The sequence below is a fragment of the Ranitomeya imitator genome, chromosome 8 (assembly GCF_032444005.1).
Source record: "Ranitomeya imitator isolate aRanImi1 chromosome 8, aRanImi1.pri, whole genome shotgun sequence".
Taxonomy (NCBI): Eukaryota; Metazoa; Chordata; class Amphibia; order Anura; family Dendrobatidae; genus Ranitomeya; species Ranitomeya imitator.
In genome coordinates, this window is record NC_091289.1 from 104,649,076 (window position 1) to 104,662,449 (window position 13,374).

Genomic DNA, 13,374 nt, shown 5'->3' on the forward strand with positions numbered 1-13,374 from the left:
TATTTAAGGTGTTTTGTTTCTGCTGATCAGGATGACTGGGTTACCTTTTTGCCGCTGGCCGAGTTTGCGCTTAATAATCGGGCTAGTTCTGCTACCTTGGTTTCTCCTTTCTTTTGTAATTCGGGGTTTCATCCTCGTTTTTCCTCTGGTCAGGTGGAACCTTCTGATTGTCCTGGAGTGGACATGGTGGTGGATAGGTTGCATCGGATTTGGAGTCATGTGGTGGACAATTTGAAGTTGTCCCAGGAGAAGGCTCAGCAGTTTGCTAATCGCCGTCGCCGCGTGGGTCCTCGACTTCTTGTTGGTGACTTGGTGTGGTTGTCTTCTCGTTTTGTTCCTATGAAGGTCTCTTCTCCTAAGTTCAAGCCTCGGTTCATCGGTCCTTATAGGATCTTGGAAATTCTTAACCCTGTGTCGTTTCGTTTGGATCTCCCGGCATCGTTTGCTATTCATAATGTGTTTCATCGGTCGTTGTTGCGGAAGTATGAGGTACCTGTTGTTCCTTCTCTTGAGCCTCCTGCTCCAGTGCTGGTGGAGGGAGAATTGGAGTATGTTGTGGAGAAGATCTTGGATTCTCGTGTTTCCAGACGGAAACTCCAGTATTTGGTCAAGTGGAAGGGTTATGGTCAGGAGGATAATTCTTGGGTGGTTGCCTCGGATGTTCATGCTGATGATTTGGTTCGCGCTTTTCATAGGGCTCATCCTGGTTGCCCTGGTGGTTCTCGTGAGGGTTCGGTGACCCCTCCTCAAGGGGGGGTACTGTTGTGAGTTCTGTTTTTGGGCTCCCTCTGGTGGTTACTGATGGTACTGGGTGACTTGTCTTTCCTGGGTTTCTGGGTTCCACCTGTTCCATCAGCATATGGGAGTTTCCTATTTAACCTGGCTTTGCTGGCATTTCCTCGCCGGTTATCAATGTATCCAGTGTGTCTTGTTACCTCTGCTCCCTGCTCCTAGAACCTTCTGGACAAGCTAAGTTTGGATTTTCCTGTTTTGTGTTTTGCTTAATTCGGTTTTTAGTCCAGCCTGCAGATATGTGATTCTCTGCTGCTGGTTGCTCTAGTGGGCTGAAATTGCTTTTCATGTACCATGAGTTGGCACATGAGTTCAAGTAATTTCAGGATGGTTTTTTGAAGGGTTTTTCGCTGACCGCGCAGTTCACTTTTGTATCCTCTGCTATCTAGCTTTAGCGGGCCTCATTTTGCTGAAACTGTTTTCATACTACGTATGTGCTTTCCTCTCATTTCACCGTCATTATATGTGGGGGGCTGCTATTTGCTGTGGGGTATTTCTCTGGAGGCAAGAGAGGTCTGTGTTTCTTCTGATAGGGGAAGTTAGATCTTCGGCTGGAGCGAGACGTCTAGGATCATCGTAGGCACGTTCCCCGGCTACTTTTATTTGTGTTTTAGGTTCAGCGTCGCGGTCAGCTCAGGTTCCATCGCCCTAGAGCTTGTTTGTGTCTGTGCTTGTCCTTTTTGTGATCCCCTGCCATTGGGATCATGACAAACACCCCAGGAAGCCGGCTGTTACAGTGGTGTCGCTTTCCTTTTGGGGAGGGTGACGCCATGACTGGAAGCGAGGAGGATCCCTTTAACAGGTGGTACATACATGCAACATGTTCTGATTCCAGGCCAAAAGGGCCAGAAGGGGGAGCTCTGAACCCCGTTTCAGGGGAGCTTTCCCAGATATATATGTTCTGGCTTGGAGGAGGAGTTTGTGTCAGACAGTCAGTTGGAGGAGAGAGAGGTGAGCTGGAGAGCTGGGGCCGGGCAACCACGTGGTGCTACAGCTCCAGGCCAGAGAGGAGAAGCAGACAGTGTTGTATCTGTAGAATGTGCCAGAGGGGAGAAGCACAGGAGAACCAAGGAGCTGAGAAGGGGCTGCGACTGAGCTCCTTCCATGCTGAAGCGGAAGAACTGGGCACCGGGAGCACGAGGCTGTGTGGGACGTATGCCCCACAGCAGAAACCAGAGGGAAGAAGATTCTAGGTCATCTGTCCGCACCCACACCCGAAGGCACAGCAACACATGGAGCCCGGAGTCAGAATTAGAGACACCTGAAAAAAGGCTTTCGTTGCCTGCCATGCGGGTACTGTCTTAGGACAGGGAAAGAGAGGACCTTGTAAGAAGCCATAGGCAGCAAGGGACTCACCTTACAGCACAAGAAGGAATGCTTTTAACCTCACCTGAAAGGGAGATCCATAGTCATATCCAGGCTGACCAGACCTTCCCATCACCTGTTGCCGGTACTCTGGACTGTGGCTGCTGCATATCAGTAAAAAAAGGTAAAGAGACTGCAACCTTGTGTCCTCTAGTTCTTTCTGTCACTATACCATCGTTCCCTAAGACACCGGGAGCCCTGGGGACCCAGCTTCACCTTTGGCAAGCCCTACCATCCCTGCTGCCTGTCACGGCTCTGCTCTGCGCCACCGCTCCTGCTGCCCTGACTGCCACTCTGCCCCTCGCTCCCTTCTCCACTCGTCAGCATACATACCTGTTTCGGCATGCTCCTCCTGTGGGTGCACGTTCTTCCTTCTCCTCTTCATGACTCACCACAGCTTCTGGGATTCCACCAGCTGCACATGCGCACCTCGCACTCCAGCTTTCCCTTTTGATATACTGGCGTGCCGCTTTTCCTCTCTTTGACCCTGGAGGACCCTGACCCGGAAGTCCTTCTGCTTCTCTTCTATTTAAGGTAACTCTTCCTCTGCCTCCTTGCCTGATTGTCATTTGTCCTCATTTGACCCAGGTCCCTTCATACCTTGCTCTGTCCTGTGCGTCCGTCATACCCAGCCTGTCCTGTGTTTCCGCCATACCTTGCTCTGTCCTGTGCGTCCGTCATACCCTGCCTGTCCGGTGTTTCCGTCGTACCTTGCTCTGTCCTGTGTGTCCGCCATACCCTGTCTGACCTGTGTTTCTGCCATATCCAGTCTGTCTTCTGCATTTGGGATGGTCCTTTAGAATCGCTCTTACAATTTGACAAGCATCTTAATGGCATTTGGCCTGAATTGCAATTTTCCCTACAACATAAAATAGAGCGCATTAACTTCCTGGACACTTTGGTCTGTAAGGACTAAAATGATGTATTATCTATTGATATATTCATTAAATCCACTGACAGGAACAGCCTTCTGCATTACAGCAGCTGTCACCCTCCCTCCATAAAGAACGCCATACCCAAGTCACAGTTTCAATGGGTCAACAGGATAGTTTCAGATGACAATACAAAAAAAATGAGATTGTCTGAGATGCAAGATAAGTTCGCTAATAGGGGATATCCACATAGGATACTTGCAAAGGCCAGACAGGAGGGGGCTCCCACCAGGATAAATGATAGTGGTAAACGCATTCCATTCGTGAGTATGTTTCACCCATTTTCTAATCTAATACAAACCACCATCAGACATCACTGGAACTTACTCAACAAAAGCTATCTTGAGATCCCGGAATTCAAACTGCCCTTTCTGCCCTGCTTCCACAAGGCAAGAAACTTAAAGGACATATTAGTCAGGGCTGACATGGGCTCCAGAACCATTGTAGCCAAGCAGACGTTTCTACTTACAGAGCACCACTTCACATCCAGGTACACCATCACTCAGTGACCCCCAGTTAAAAGTTTGCCTTAATTTTTTTTTCTGGGCACTAGGACACTGATCTAATCTACACCATCTAGTTAGGCTACTTTCACACTAGTGTTGTACGACGCACATCGCAATGCATCGTTTTGCAGAAAAACGCATCCTGCAAAGATGTTTGCAGGATGCGTTTTTTCTCCATAGGCTTGTATTAGCGACGCATTGCAATGCATTGCCACACGTCGCAACCGTCGTGCGACGGGTGCATCGTGTTGTGGCGGACCGTCGGTGCCAAAAAACGTTGCTTGTAACATTTTTGGTGCGTTGTATCCGCCATTTCCGACCGCGCATGCGTGGCCGGAACTCCGCCCCCTCCTCCCCACAACTCCCAATGGGGCAGCGGATGCGTTGTAATAATGCATCCGCTGCCCCGTTGTGCTGCGTTGTCACAGGATGCGTCGCTATTTATCTCTGCCCCGTCTACTACAGTCACATGCAAGGGTTCATCCTGGAATGAAAGTCTTCGCCCCTGCCACATGGATGACAGCCCTAGCAGTTCCGGAGCCGGCGTGCGAAAGGTACCCCCGTTCTGGTTCTTCCTTTTACATTCCCCCTCTCTTTTAGCTCGCCATTCCATGGTTGAGAGTTTCTTTATCTCCCGCCAATACTCTTCCAGACCTTGAATTATCTGCCATCAAACACACTGGTCTTGATTGTAACGAATAGGGGGTATGCCTGCGGTGGAACATTCAGAACGTAGTAAAGTAGAAGGAGTAGTAGATTCCATTGTAAAAACTGAATCAGGCTGTCCTCGGGGATTGGTAGACGTACTTTCCTCAGCCAAATTGTCGACGTAAGACTCTTCCTCTTCTCTCACGAAGACTGTTGGAAATTCATTTGGAGTATCCAGTATCTCCTGTTCAAGGTTGGATCTCTGGATAACAAGGCCATAACATGTTCTGGTGAAGTATGCGAGTAGGAGCACCTTTTTTCCCTCAGGCTGAATTTCATATTGAGGTACCCAGCATCGACTCTTTGTTTCAACCGGTATGGGTTCTTCTCCCACCGGGACTCCAGCTTGTCACAAGGACGCCTCTCTCATACCAGGACACGGTCCCCAGATTGCAGAGCTGTCCCACGTAGGGGAGCAGTTCTGGGATGTTCCAGTTCTTGGAGCTTGGTCTGCACCAGACGATGTAAGGTCTGCAACCAATGTCGATGTTCCCGAACCCAGGTAGAACCCCCCGTCTATGGATAGTCTTCCTCTGGCTACAGCTCCAGTTCTGTAATCACCCTCCCTGGACATCCGAACAGAAGAGTGTAAGGCGTGTAACCAGTGGTACTGTGATTTCGGTTGTTATATATCCACACCAGCTCGGCCACATATTCAGGTCATCGGGCCTTCCTATTCTCTTCCAAAGTTCTCAACATCTGGATTAGGGTGCAGTTAAACTGCTTGCATGCCGCATTTCCTTGGGAATGGTAAGGCGTTATCCAAGACCTCTCAATCTGATACAAATGATGTAGTTCTTCCATCACTTTTCCAAGGAAACAGGCGCCCTGATCTGAGTGTATGCATTTTGGACACCCGTACACTTGAATGAAGTTCTTACAGATGGCATAGGTGGCCGATTCAGCCGTTTGGTCTCGGGTCGGAGTCACAACAGCAAACTTCAATAAGTGATCCGTCATCACTAAGCAATGTTCGTATCCTTGGTGTGCTGGGTCAATGGTCAGATAATCTATCATTATTAACTCCTCCCTCTGTTCAGGTGGCTTGGCCAACTCGCAGCTCCAACAACGTTCACAAGTTTCTTCCACTGCTGTTTTCAAATGAATATGATATACCAGTCATTGTAGCCACTGAAAGGTTTTCTACTGTCTGAAATGAGCCTCTCTTTCATGCGCCTCTGTGGCCACTTGGGACAGCAGCGTCTCAGGAATCACCGTTTGCCTGGTGATGTTCAGTTCTCGTGGCAGTGGTGCTTTCCGGTACAGAATCCCATCACTCAATTGCAGACTTTCCCGGTGCTGCAGCATCCACAGGACACCAAGCGACAGAGCATCTCTCTCTTGCTGACTGGGTAGCTGTCTGCAAGACACCTATTGTCTAAGTTGAGCCAGTTCTTCGTCCTCCTGTTGTATTCGGACCCATTCATCATGGGATTGTCCCAGTAGATAGGCTCAAGTCGCCATCTGTACCGGCTCCAAAATGGCTGCCACCATCCTGGCAGAATGTCTGATTATAGGAACCTCCTCAGCCTCCAAATCTTCATCACGTTGGGTCCGGGTTTCCCATAGTCCACTTGGGACAAGGAATCAGCATGGGTATTCTCTGCTCCTCGCTTATAAGTGATTTTGTAGCGTAATTTTGCCATTCGGGCGACCCACTGTTCCAGTGCCCCAATTTTGCTCTCTCCAAATGGGCCAATGGATTGTTATCCGTACTCACATGGACTTCAGAGCCGGACTGATACTTGGCAAACTTCTCTGTTATGGCGCACACCAATGCCAATAATTCCAGCTTAAAGGAACTGTAGTTTTCCGGCTTCCTCTCAGAGTCATGTAAGGAACGACTCGCATAGGCGATCACTCGCTGTTCTCCCTTCTGGATTTGGGACAACACTGCTCTGAGTCCAAATAGACTCCTATCTGTATGGAGAATGAATGGCTGCATGAAGTCAGCATAGGCCAGCACCAGTTCCTCCATCAAGGCCAATTTCTGGGCTTAAAACACTTCCTCTTGTCATTTACCCCATTGTACAGTTCTGTTTTTTGCACTAGATGGCACTCCCTTTAATAACTCCCGCAGTGGGTTCACGATGTGGGTGAAATTCTCTACGAAACGTCTGAAATATCCTTTGAGTCTTAAGAAAGCCCGCACATCCTTTACGGTCTTCTAGGCCAATCTTGCAGCGCAGCAATCTTTTCACAAGATGTTCTCACTCCTTCTGTGGAGACGACATGTCCCAGATATTCGATTTGAGTACGGAACAGATGACACTTCTGAGGCTTCACTTTTAGTCCATGTTGTTGCAGGCGACTCAGTACTCGTTCCAGTCTCTGAAGATGTCCTTCAAATGAGGGAGCAAAAACAATAATGTTGCCCAGATAAATCAGAGTGGCCTCAAAGTTTAACCCCTTCACGACCCCAGCTTTTTTCAGTTTTGCTTTTTAGTTTTTCGCTCCCCTCCTTCCCAGAGCCATAACTTTTTTATTTTTCCGTCAATATGGCTATGTGAGGGTTTATTTTTTGCGGTCCAAGTTGTACCTTTGAAAGACATCATTGGTTTTAGCATGTCATGTACTAGAAAATGGGAAAAAAAATCCAAGTGCGGTGAAATTGCAAAAATGATTCATTTTGATTCTCCAGGTCATTACGAGTTCATAGACACCAAACATGTCTAGGTTATTTTTTATCTAAGTGGTAAAAAAAATTCCAAACTTTGCTAAAAAAAAAAAAATGTGCGCAATTTTCCGATACCCGTAGTGCAGGGGTCTCAAACTCAGCTGGGTAAATGGGCCGCACACAGAAAAACATTTAATTTCAAGAGCTGCATTATCTGCATGACAAAATGACATTTTTAGTGATACCATTTTTTTCACTATACACCTTTTGAACTGGTCCCTATCTTGTAGTAATGCCCCATGCTGGTCCCTATCTTGTAGTAATGCCCCATGCTGGTCCCTATCTTGTAGTAATGCCCCATGCTGGTCCCTATCTTGTAGTAATGCCCCATGCTGGTCCTCATTTTCAAATAATGCCCCATACCGGTCCCTATCTTGTAGTAATGTGCCCCATGCTGGTCCCTATCTTGTAGTAATGCCCCATTGCTGGTCCCTATCTTGTAGTAATGCCCCATACTAGTCCCTACTTGTAGTAATGCCCCATGCTGGTCCCTATCTTGTAGTAATGTGCCCCATGCTGGTCCCTATCTTGTAATAATGCCCCATGCTGGTCCCTAACTTGTAGTAATGCCCCATGCTGGTTCCCATCTTATGGTAATGTGCCCAATGCTGGTCCCTATCTTGTAGTAATGTGCCCCATCCAGGTCCCCATCTTGTAGATATAGCCCCATCCTGGTCCCATTCTTGTTATGTCCCCCATCCATGTCCCCATACTGCAAGGATGTGCCCCATCCAAGTTCCCCCCATATTGCAAACATGTCCCCCATCCAGGTCCCCCCCATATCTTAGACAGGTACCCCATCCGGGTTCCCCCATATATTGCAGACATGTCCCCCATCCAGGTTCCCCCATATATTGCAGACAGGATCCCCATCCAGGTCCCCCCCGATATATTACAGACAGGTCCCCCATCCAGGTTCCCCCCATTTTCACATAGACATAACAGAGAAGAAAAAAAACAGGGGTCTCAAACACGTGGCCCCTCCGGCTGCTTCATGCAGCCCGCTGGCACATAGACCCCATAACGATTGCGCATGCTCCAGCAGCCGCCGACATCCGCGCTTTAGTGCAGTGTATTGCCGTGCAGAGACCGGCTCTCTGCACAGCAATACTAGTGTCAGCCACCGGCCTATCAGAGGCCAGCAGCTGACATCTGCACATGGCAGTGACATCATACGCCGCTGTGCCGGGACGCAGACATGAAGCAGCCGGAGGGGCCGCGTGTTTGAGACCCCTGGTATAGACCCTGGAACGTCTGACTGTTCTGCATCATGGCCTGTCCGTGAGTAGTGACTAGCATCACAGTGACATGCTAAGATTGGCCACTGACAATCAAGGCCTCTTGGAATAGTTCTTATGAGGCCTTATAGCATTTTGCTAGAGTTTTTATTCTTAAATTATCACAATTCTTACGTTAAAATGAACTAAATGACCTTTGGTCCTTTTATACTTACTGAGCTCTTCTACATTTCTTCACATGTAAATAATCTAATAAGAACAAATGTGAACCTATCACTGTAATAAAACGACTATGCATTGCTTCTCATGCAGACTGTAGAATTCATTTGCTATTTTAGAACAGAGCATGATTCTTATTGGACCGCACTAATGAACAACATTTCCTAAATCCTCTCGATAATCTTATTACTTACACAGGGCTATTTCTGCAAGTGTCATCATTATTATCCAGGGAGCTAAACCATCTTCCCAATCTGTCCACCTGCTCTCAGTTCTGTGGCTGCCTAATCCCTCTCCACTCAAGGACACAGTACACGAAAAGAAACAAAAGCGGAACATCACACTAGGTAAATATATTTAAAGCATTGGGTCTGGAAAATTAACTTTAACAAAATTTGAATGTTTCAAACCTACAGCACAAATGCTATGAACACCAGATAGAGCAAGTACATAAGAACATATACGTGTGCATCTTACAGTCCTATATATATATATGTATATATATATAGATTTATTTTCATAATAATACTAAAATGCATCATTTTATCTCAATACTTAAAAATGTTAGTTCATGGGGAAAAAATGTACAGTTTAGGTTTAATTTTTGTTCATTTGCTCCTGATATAAGAAGTTGTCAGTCCTTCTCTACACTTCTGATGTATCTGGGATATTTGGTATGGAAAATCCCAAGCTGTAATTTAGACCTTTCAGAAAGATTTCATTGAGACACATTTTGTGTTGCCGTGTCCAACTTTAATAAGTCATTGGCTTCTAGAAGTAAATTCATTGTTTAGTCAGAAATAAGACACATTTATTGTCATGGATGGCATGGATTTTATCAATAAGTATACATATTGTCAATGCACTTAGGTCAGTGATTCAGCATTATTGGCAGGTCTAACTCCTCATTTTTATTTGATGAACCACGGACGCCACACATACAAGTAACTTCAAGGACTGAATTCGAACTAATTGTTTATAGCTAAAAGTTGTTAGAATTGCTAGGAAATGTAAAATATCACAGGTTTTAATTAAGGTAGACATAAATCCATGGCTTAAACATATAACATGTTGATCTAGAGGAAGACAAAAACCCCATGTGGTAGATGCTAATATTTTGTATTCATAATGCAAAAAATGTAATTATTAATAGGAATAATTCTAAGTTTTCCTATGGTTTCAATGTGCCCACTGTCTACCTATGATCACTTCTTGCTTTTCAGGCTTCGGAGGAAGCTAAATCAGATGGAAAAATGCCAGAGTAGTGAAAAAGAGCAAAAAGATTTGTGTCAATAACTGTTGATTTATTTGTGTTTGCTGACTTGTAAGCCATGCGAAAATGATATAGAAAATGTGTGGATTATAAGAAAGGTTTGAGCCATACATCCATCATCCTTATTTTACTATCATATCATTGAATAAGCCAATAGCCAGAAGATAACTAAAGTCCTCAAACACTTTTAGGTCAATGTCAGAGCTAGTGAAATAACTTTTGAATGCAACATCTGACTTCAAATGGGGTGAAGAAAAATACAATTTATATTTCTGGAATATTTTATAGTGTCACTCCTCAGATTAGGAGCACCAATGATGTCAAAGTATCATGAATTAGGAGATGGAAGAAATGTGTTGGGCCAGGTGTCTGAAAACATGGCTAAAGCTTAAATATATATTAAGAGCAAACACAATACAGAACATGTTCATTTCTACATGTGTACCAGTACTTCCATAACTTGAGTATGCTACCACTTACACTCGTATAAACTGTGGACAAATGGAAAGATGAATGTAAAATCGCACAGCTAAACTCCCACCAGACGATGAAGGAACAGTGAAGGGCATTTGGAAGCGTTTTTCATTTGTCAATGCGTTTCAAACCACACAACACTTCTTCATCAGTGTCCACATTTTATCTGCCTCGATGGATCCGCAGCAGCCTTCTATTCTCGCAAGCTAAAACAGGAGTTGTGACTGTCACCACCCCATAAGGAAAGAATAAACAGTTTTCCGTTTTTCCTCTGTTACACAAGATAAAACCCTATTTGCTCTTTAACGTCCGTATTGGTATAACATGAGAATACACATCTCCACGGGCCGCCCTGTTCCCACCATGTCATAGTGCACAGCATGGGTTTTTTGGCACAAGCAAGCACCATCCACTTATATCTGTATTTTTTCAGCCAGTTTATGTAGTGGTTGTGTGTTCATTATCAGGCAGCAATTGTGTATAGTAGTTATGACATTTTAGACTTATTGCCAGTTTGTGGATATGTATCTGTGTTCACCATTTATGTGTGTTATTGGTTTTTATATGACTGTTGGCATATATATATAGTGTCCTAAATTAGCAATTCTGGCTACTTACCTACTGCAGTAATCATGTTATTTGGATTTTCTACTTTGCCTTGGAGAAATGTGGCCTTAAGCTTTATTATAAGCATTCTGGGTTTTCTCACGTCAAAGTTGTTTGACTTTTAATTGTTTTTAAAATGTTTGTTGGCTTTGTATTCAATAAAACTACTATTATTTTTTGTACTTGTGTTTGGTGATCCCCATTTTTTGGTCTGCAGCTTTCTCTTTGTAGGTGTTGTATAATTTTTGCAGTGACCTTGGGTGTATCCCTCTACATTTTTTGTGGTGCCCTCCTGAAACAAATTTGGAAAGTGAGAATACACACAGAGTTAAAGCCATTCCCTTACCTGATATGACACGATGAGATTAAGGACATAGAAATACCGCTGTACACATCACCTTATCTTAACTATTATTATACAGGCGCTCAATTCTAGATGTAACAGGACTTTTGTAACGTTCCCGATCACTGGCTGAGTATGGGCGTCATACGGCATTAAGCAGCACATACCATAATGGGTATTGCAAAGCAAACTAGAACGAAAGCGGGATGAAAATTAGAGGACATTTCCCAAAACAACCTATAAAGAATTCTTAGATTCTTAAAATTCTTAGAATTCTTTAGATTTTATGTTGAGATAGTCTATAAATCCTCACTCAAACTTCCATGATATTTCACATATGCAAAAAAATGATCAGAGTGTCGTCAGTGTTTCGTTTCCGAGTTTCATCAATGTTTGGTCCGTGAGTCAGTTTTAGCGATTAGAGTTTCATCAGTGATTTTCATGATTTTCTTGTGTGGTTCGGTAATTTACAAATGTTCTCCTACCCATTACATTATTAGTAACGGGCTGCACACAGCTTGTACACTGATGGCATCCTTGTGCTGTCTGTGATGTCCACAGACCCGTAGACTTATTTAGAAGCCTGTTTTTCAAGTAGGTGTTCTATCCTTGGTTTTCACAGTTATAACACTTACCCATTAGAGTCTATGGGGTTGATCCCATGCCATTGTCTTTTGTGGACCTTGGACTTATAGGTCTGTGAAAGTGATGGATAGTACATGGATAACATCAGTGTACAATCTGTGTGCTATCCACTATGAACATTGTAATGAACTGGATAGCATTTGTAATTCATTTATTTTTCCATTTGTGAAAATCTCTGATAAAACTGATGGTTAAAACTCACACTGACCGAACACTGATGAAAATGGGATCCAAAAAACTGATGACAGAAATCGTTTTTATGCATATGTGAAAAATCACTGATGTCTGAATGAAGCCTCTGAGTGATTTTCATCTGTGACGCTCATAAAAAATGAACATATCTCTGTGATTTTCCAATAGACACCCCTGTGCCTAAAAACACAGACATATAAAAGACCCCCATAGACTATAACAGGCATGTATTCTATCACAGGTAAAACACATACATGAAAAACGGAAGTCTGAACGAGGCCTTATTATTTACTGAAAAAAGTATATCATTTGGTATTAACCTGTTCTTATACCAGAGGATAAATGTGTGCTGGAGTTCTGAGAACTAAAGTCCCACTAAACAATCTGCTCTAATGGTGGAGAGATCAACCTCTGACCTCATTCTTTGTTCGCCAGGATGAATTCTAATCGCAGGAGCTTTGTTCTCATCACTCAGATTGACTCAATCTATGGCTATAGGCAGATGTACGTGAGCATAATAATTCTAATAACAAGCTATATTCATATAGTGCCTATAGTACTTTTTAGAAGGTACCTATATATAGAAAATCAGAAGTTACAAAACAGAAAAACTAAGCAGCAATTCAAAATGTCCAAGAGCTTTCAATCTACACTAACTTGGAGTGACATAAGAAGTAAAAGTGCTAACACAGACAGAGAAGGGCACCTGCGCAAGAACAGTACATGGACCCTTTGCAGTCCAATAGTTCTGCAGGCTAGAAGATGAAGGGTGGCCACTGATCGGTGAAAAAAAACGTTGTTACTAGTTGCATAAAAAACATGGAGGTGGGGGAGTTCCAGAGACCATGCGGACTACGGCCATTTCGCATATACACTACGCTTCAGTGGGTCCAGCACCTGGTCCACAGTAAGACAGCTGCGGACTGATATTGTCAGGCTAGTTATTTCCCCCCCTTCCCAGCCTAAAAATACCAGCCGGCAGCCACCCCAGAATTGGCACATCACGATAGGTGTGCTAATTTTGTTGCTTTGCCTAGCTCTTTCCGATTGCCCTGCTGCTGTGGGTTACAAGTGAGTATTGAGAAGCTCTGTAGCACAGATCCATTTACCGTACTCATTTTTTTGGACAGTTTGAACTCCATACTGAGCTAGTAAATGGGACATTCAATGGCCAGTATACTCAGCTTTTATTTTCAGAGTTATGGAAGTGGGACCACAGCGCACATTGCAGGTTTTATTTACTGATTTTTGCATCCCTATTAGCATAGGTTTGGCGGATCCCTTGCCGCTTGTTGCAGCAGTGGTGCCCACTCCTGGTTAGGACCGCCAGGTTTTACCGTCTATTTGACAGTTTTTGTTTAAAAGTTAAATATTATTGTTAAAAGAAACAAAGAATAAACATTT

General features: G+C 44.3%; 1 protein-coding gene across 1 annotated transcript in view; it reads left to right on the forward strand.

The window, feature by feature from the left end:
- The first annotated feature begins 8,657 nt into the window (after positions 1 to 8,657).
- The window catches only part of PDC (phosducin), a 143,410-nt gene continuing 138,693 nt past the window's right edge, over positions 8,658 to 13,374 (forward strand). Inside the window, exon 1 of the mRNA XM_069737240.1 lies at positions 8,658 to 8,784. The gene's annotated coding sequence lies outside the window, so the exon portion shown is untranslated. The remainder of the gene's footprint in view (positions 8,785 to 13,374) is intronic.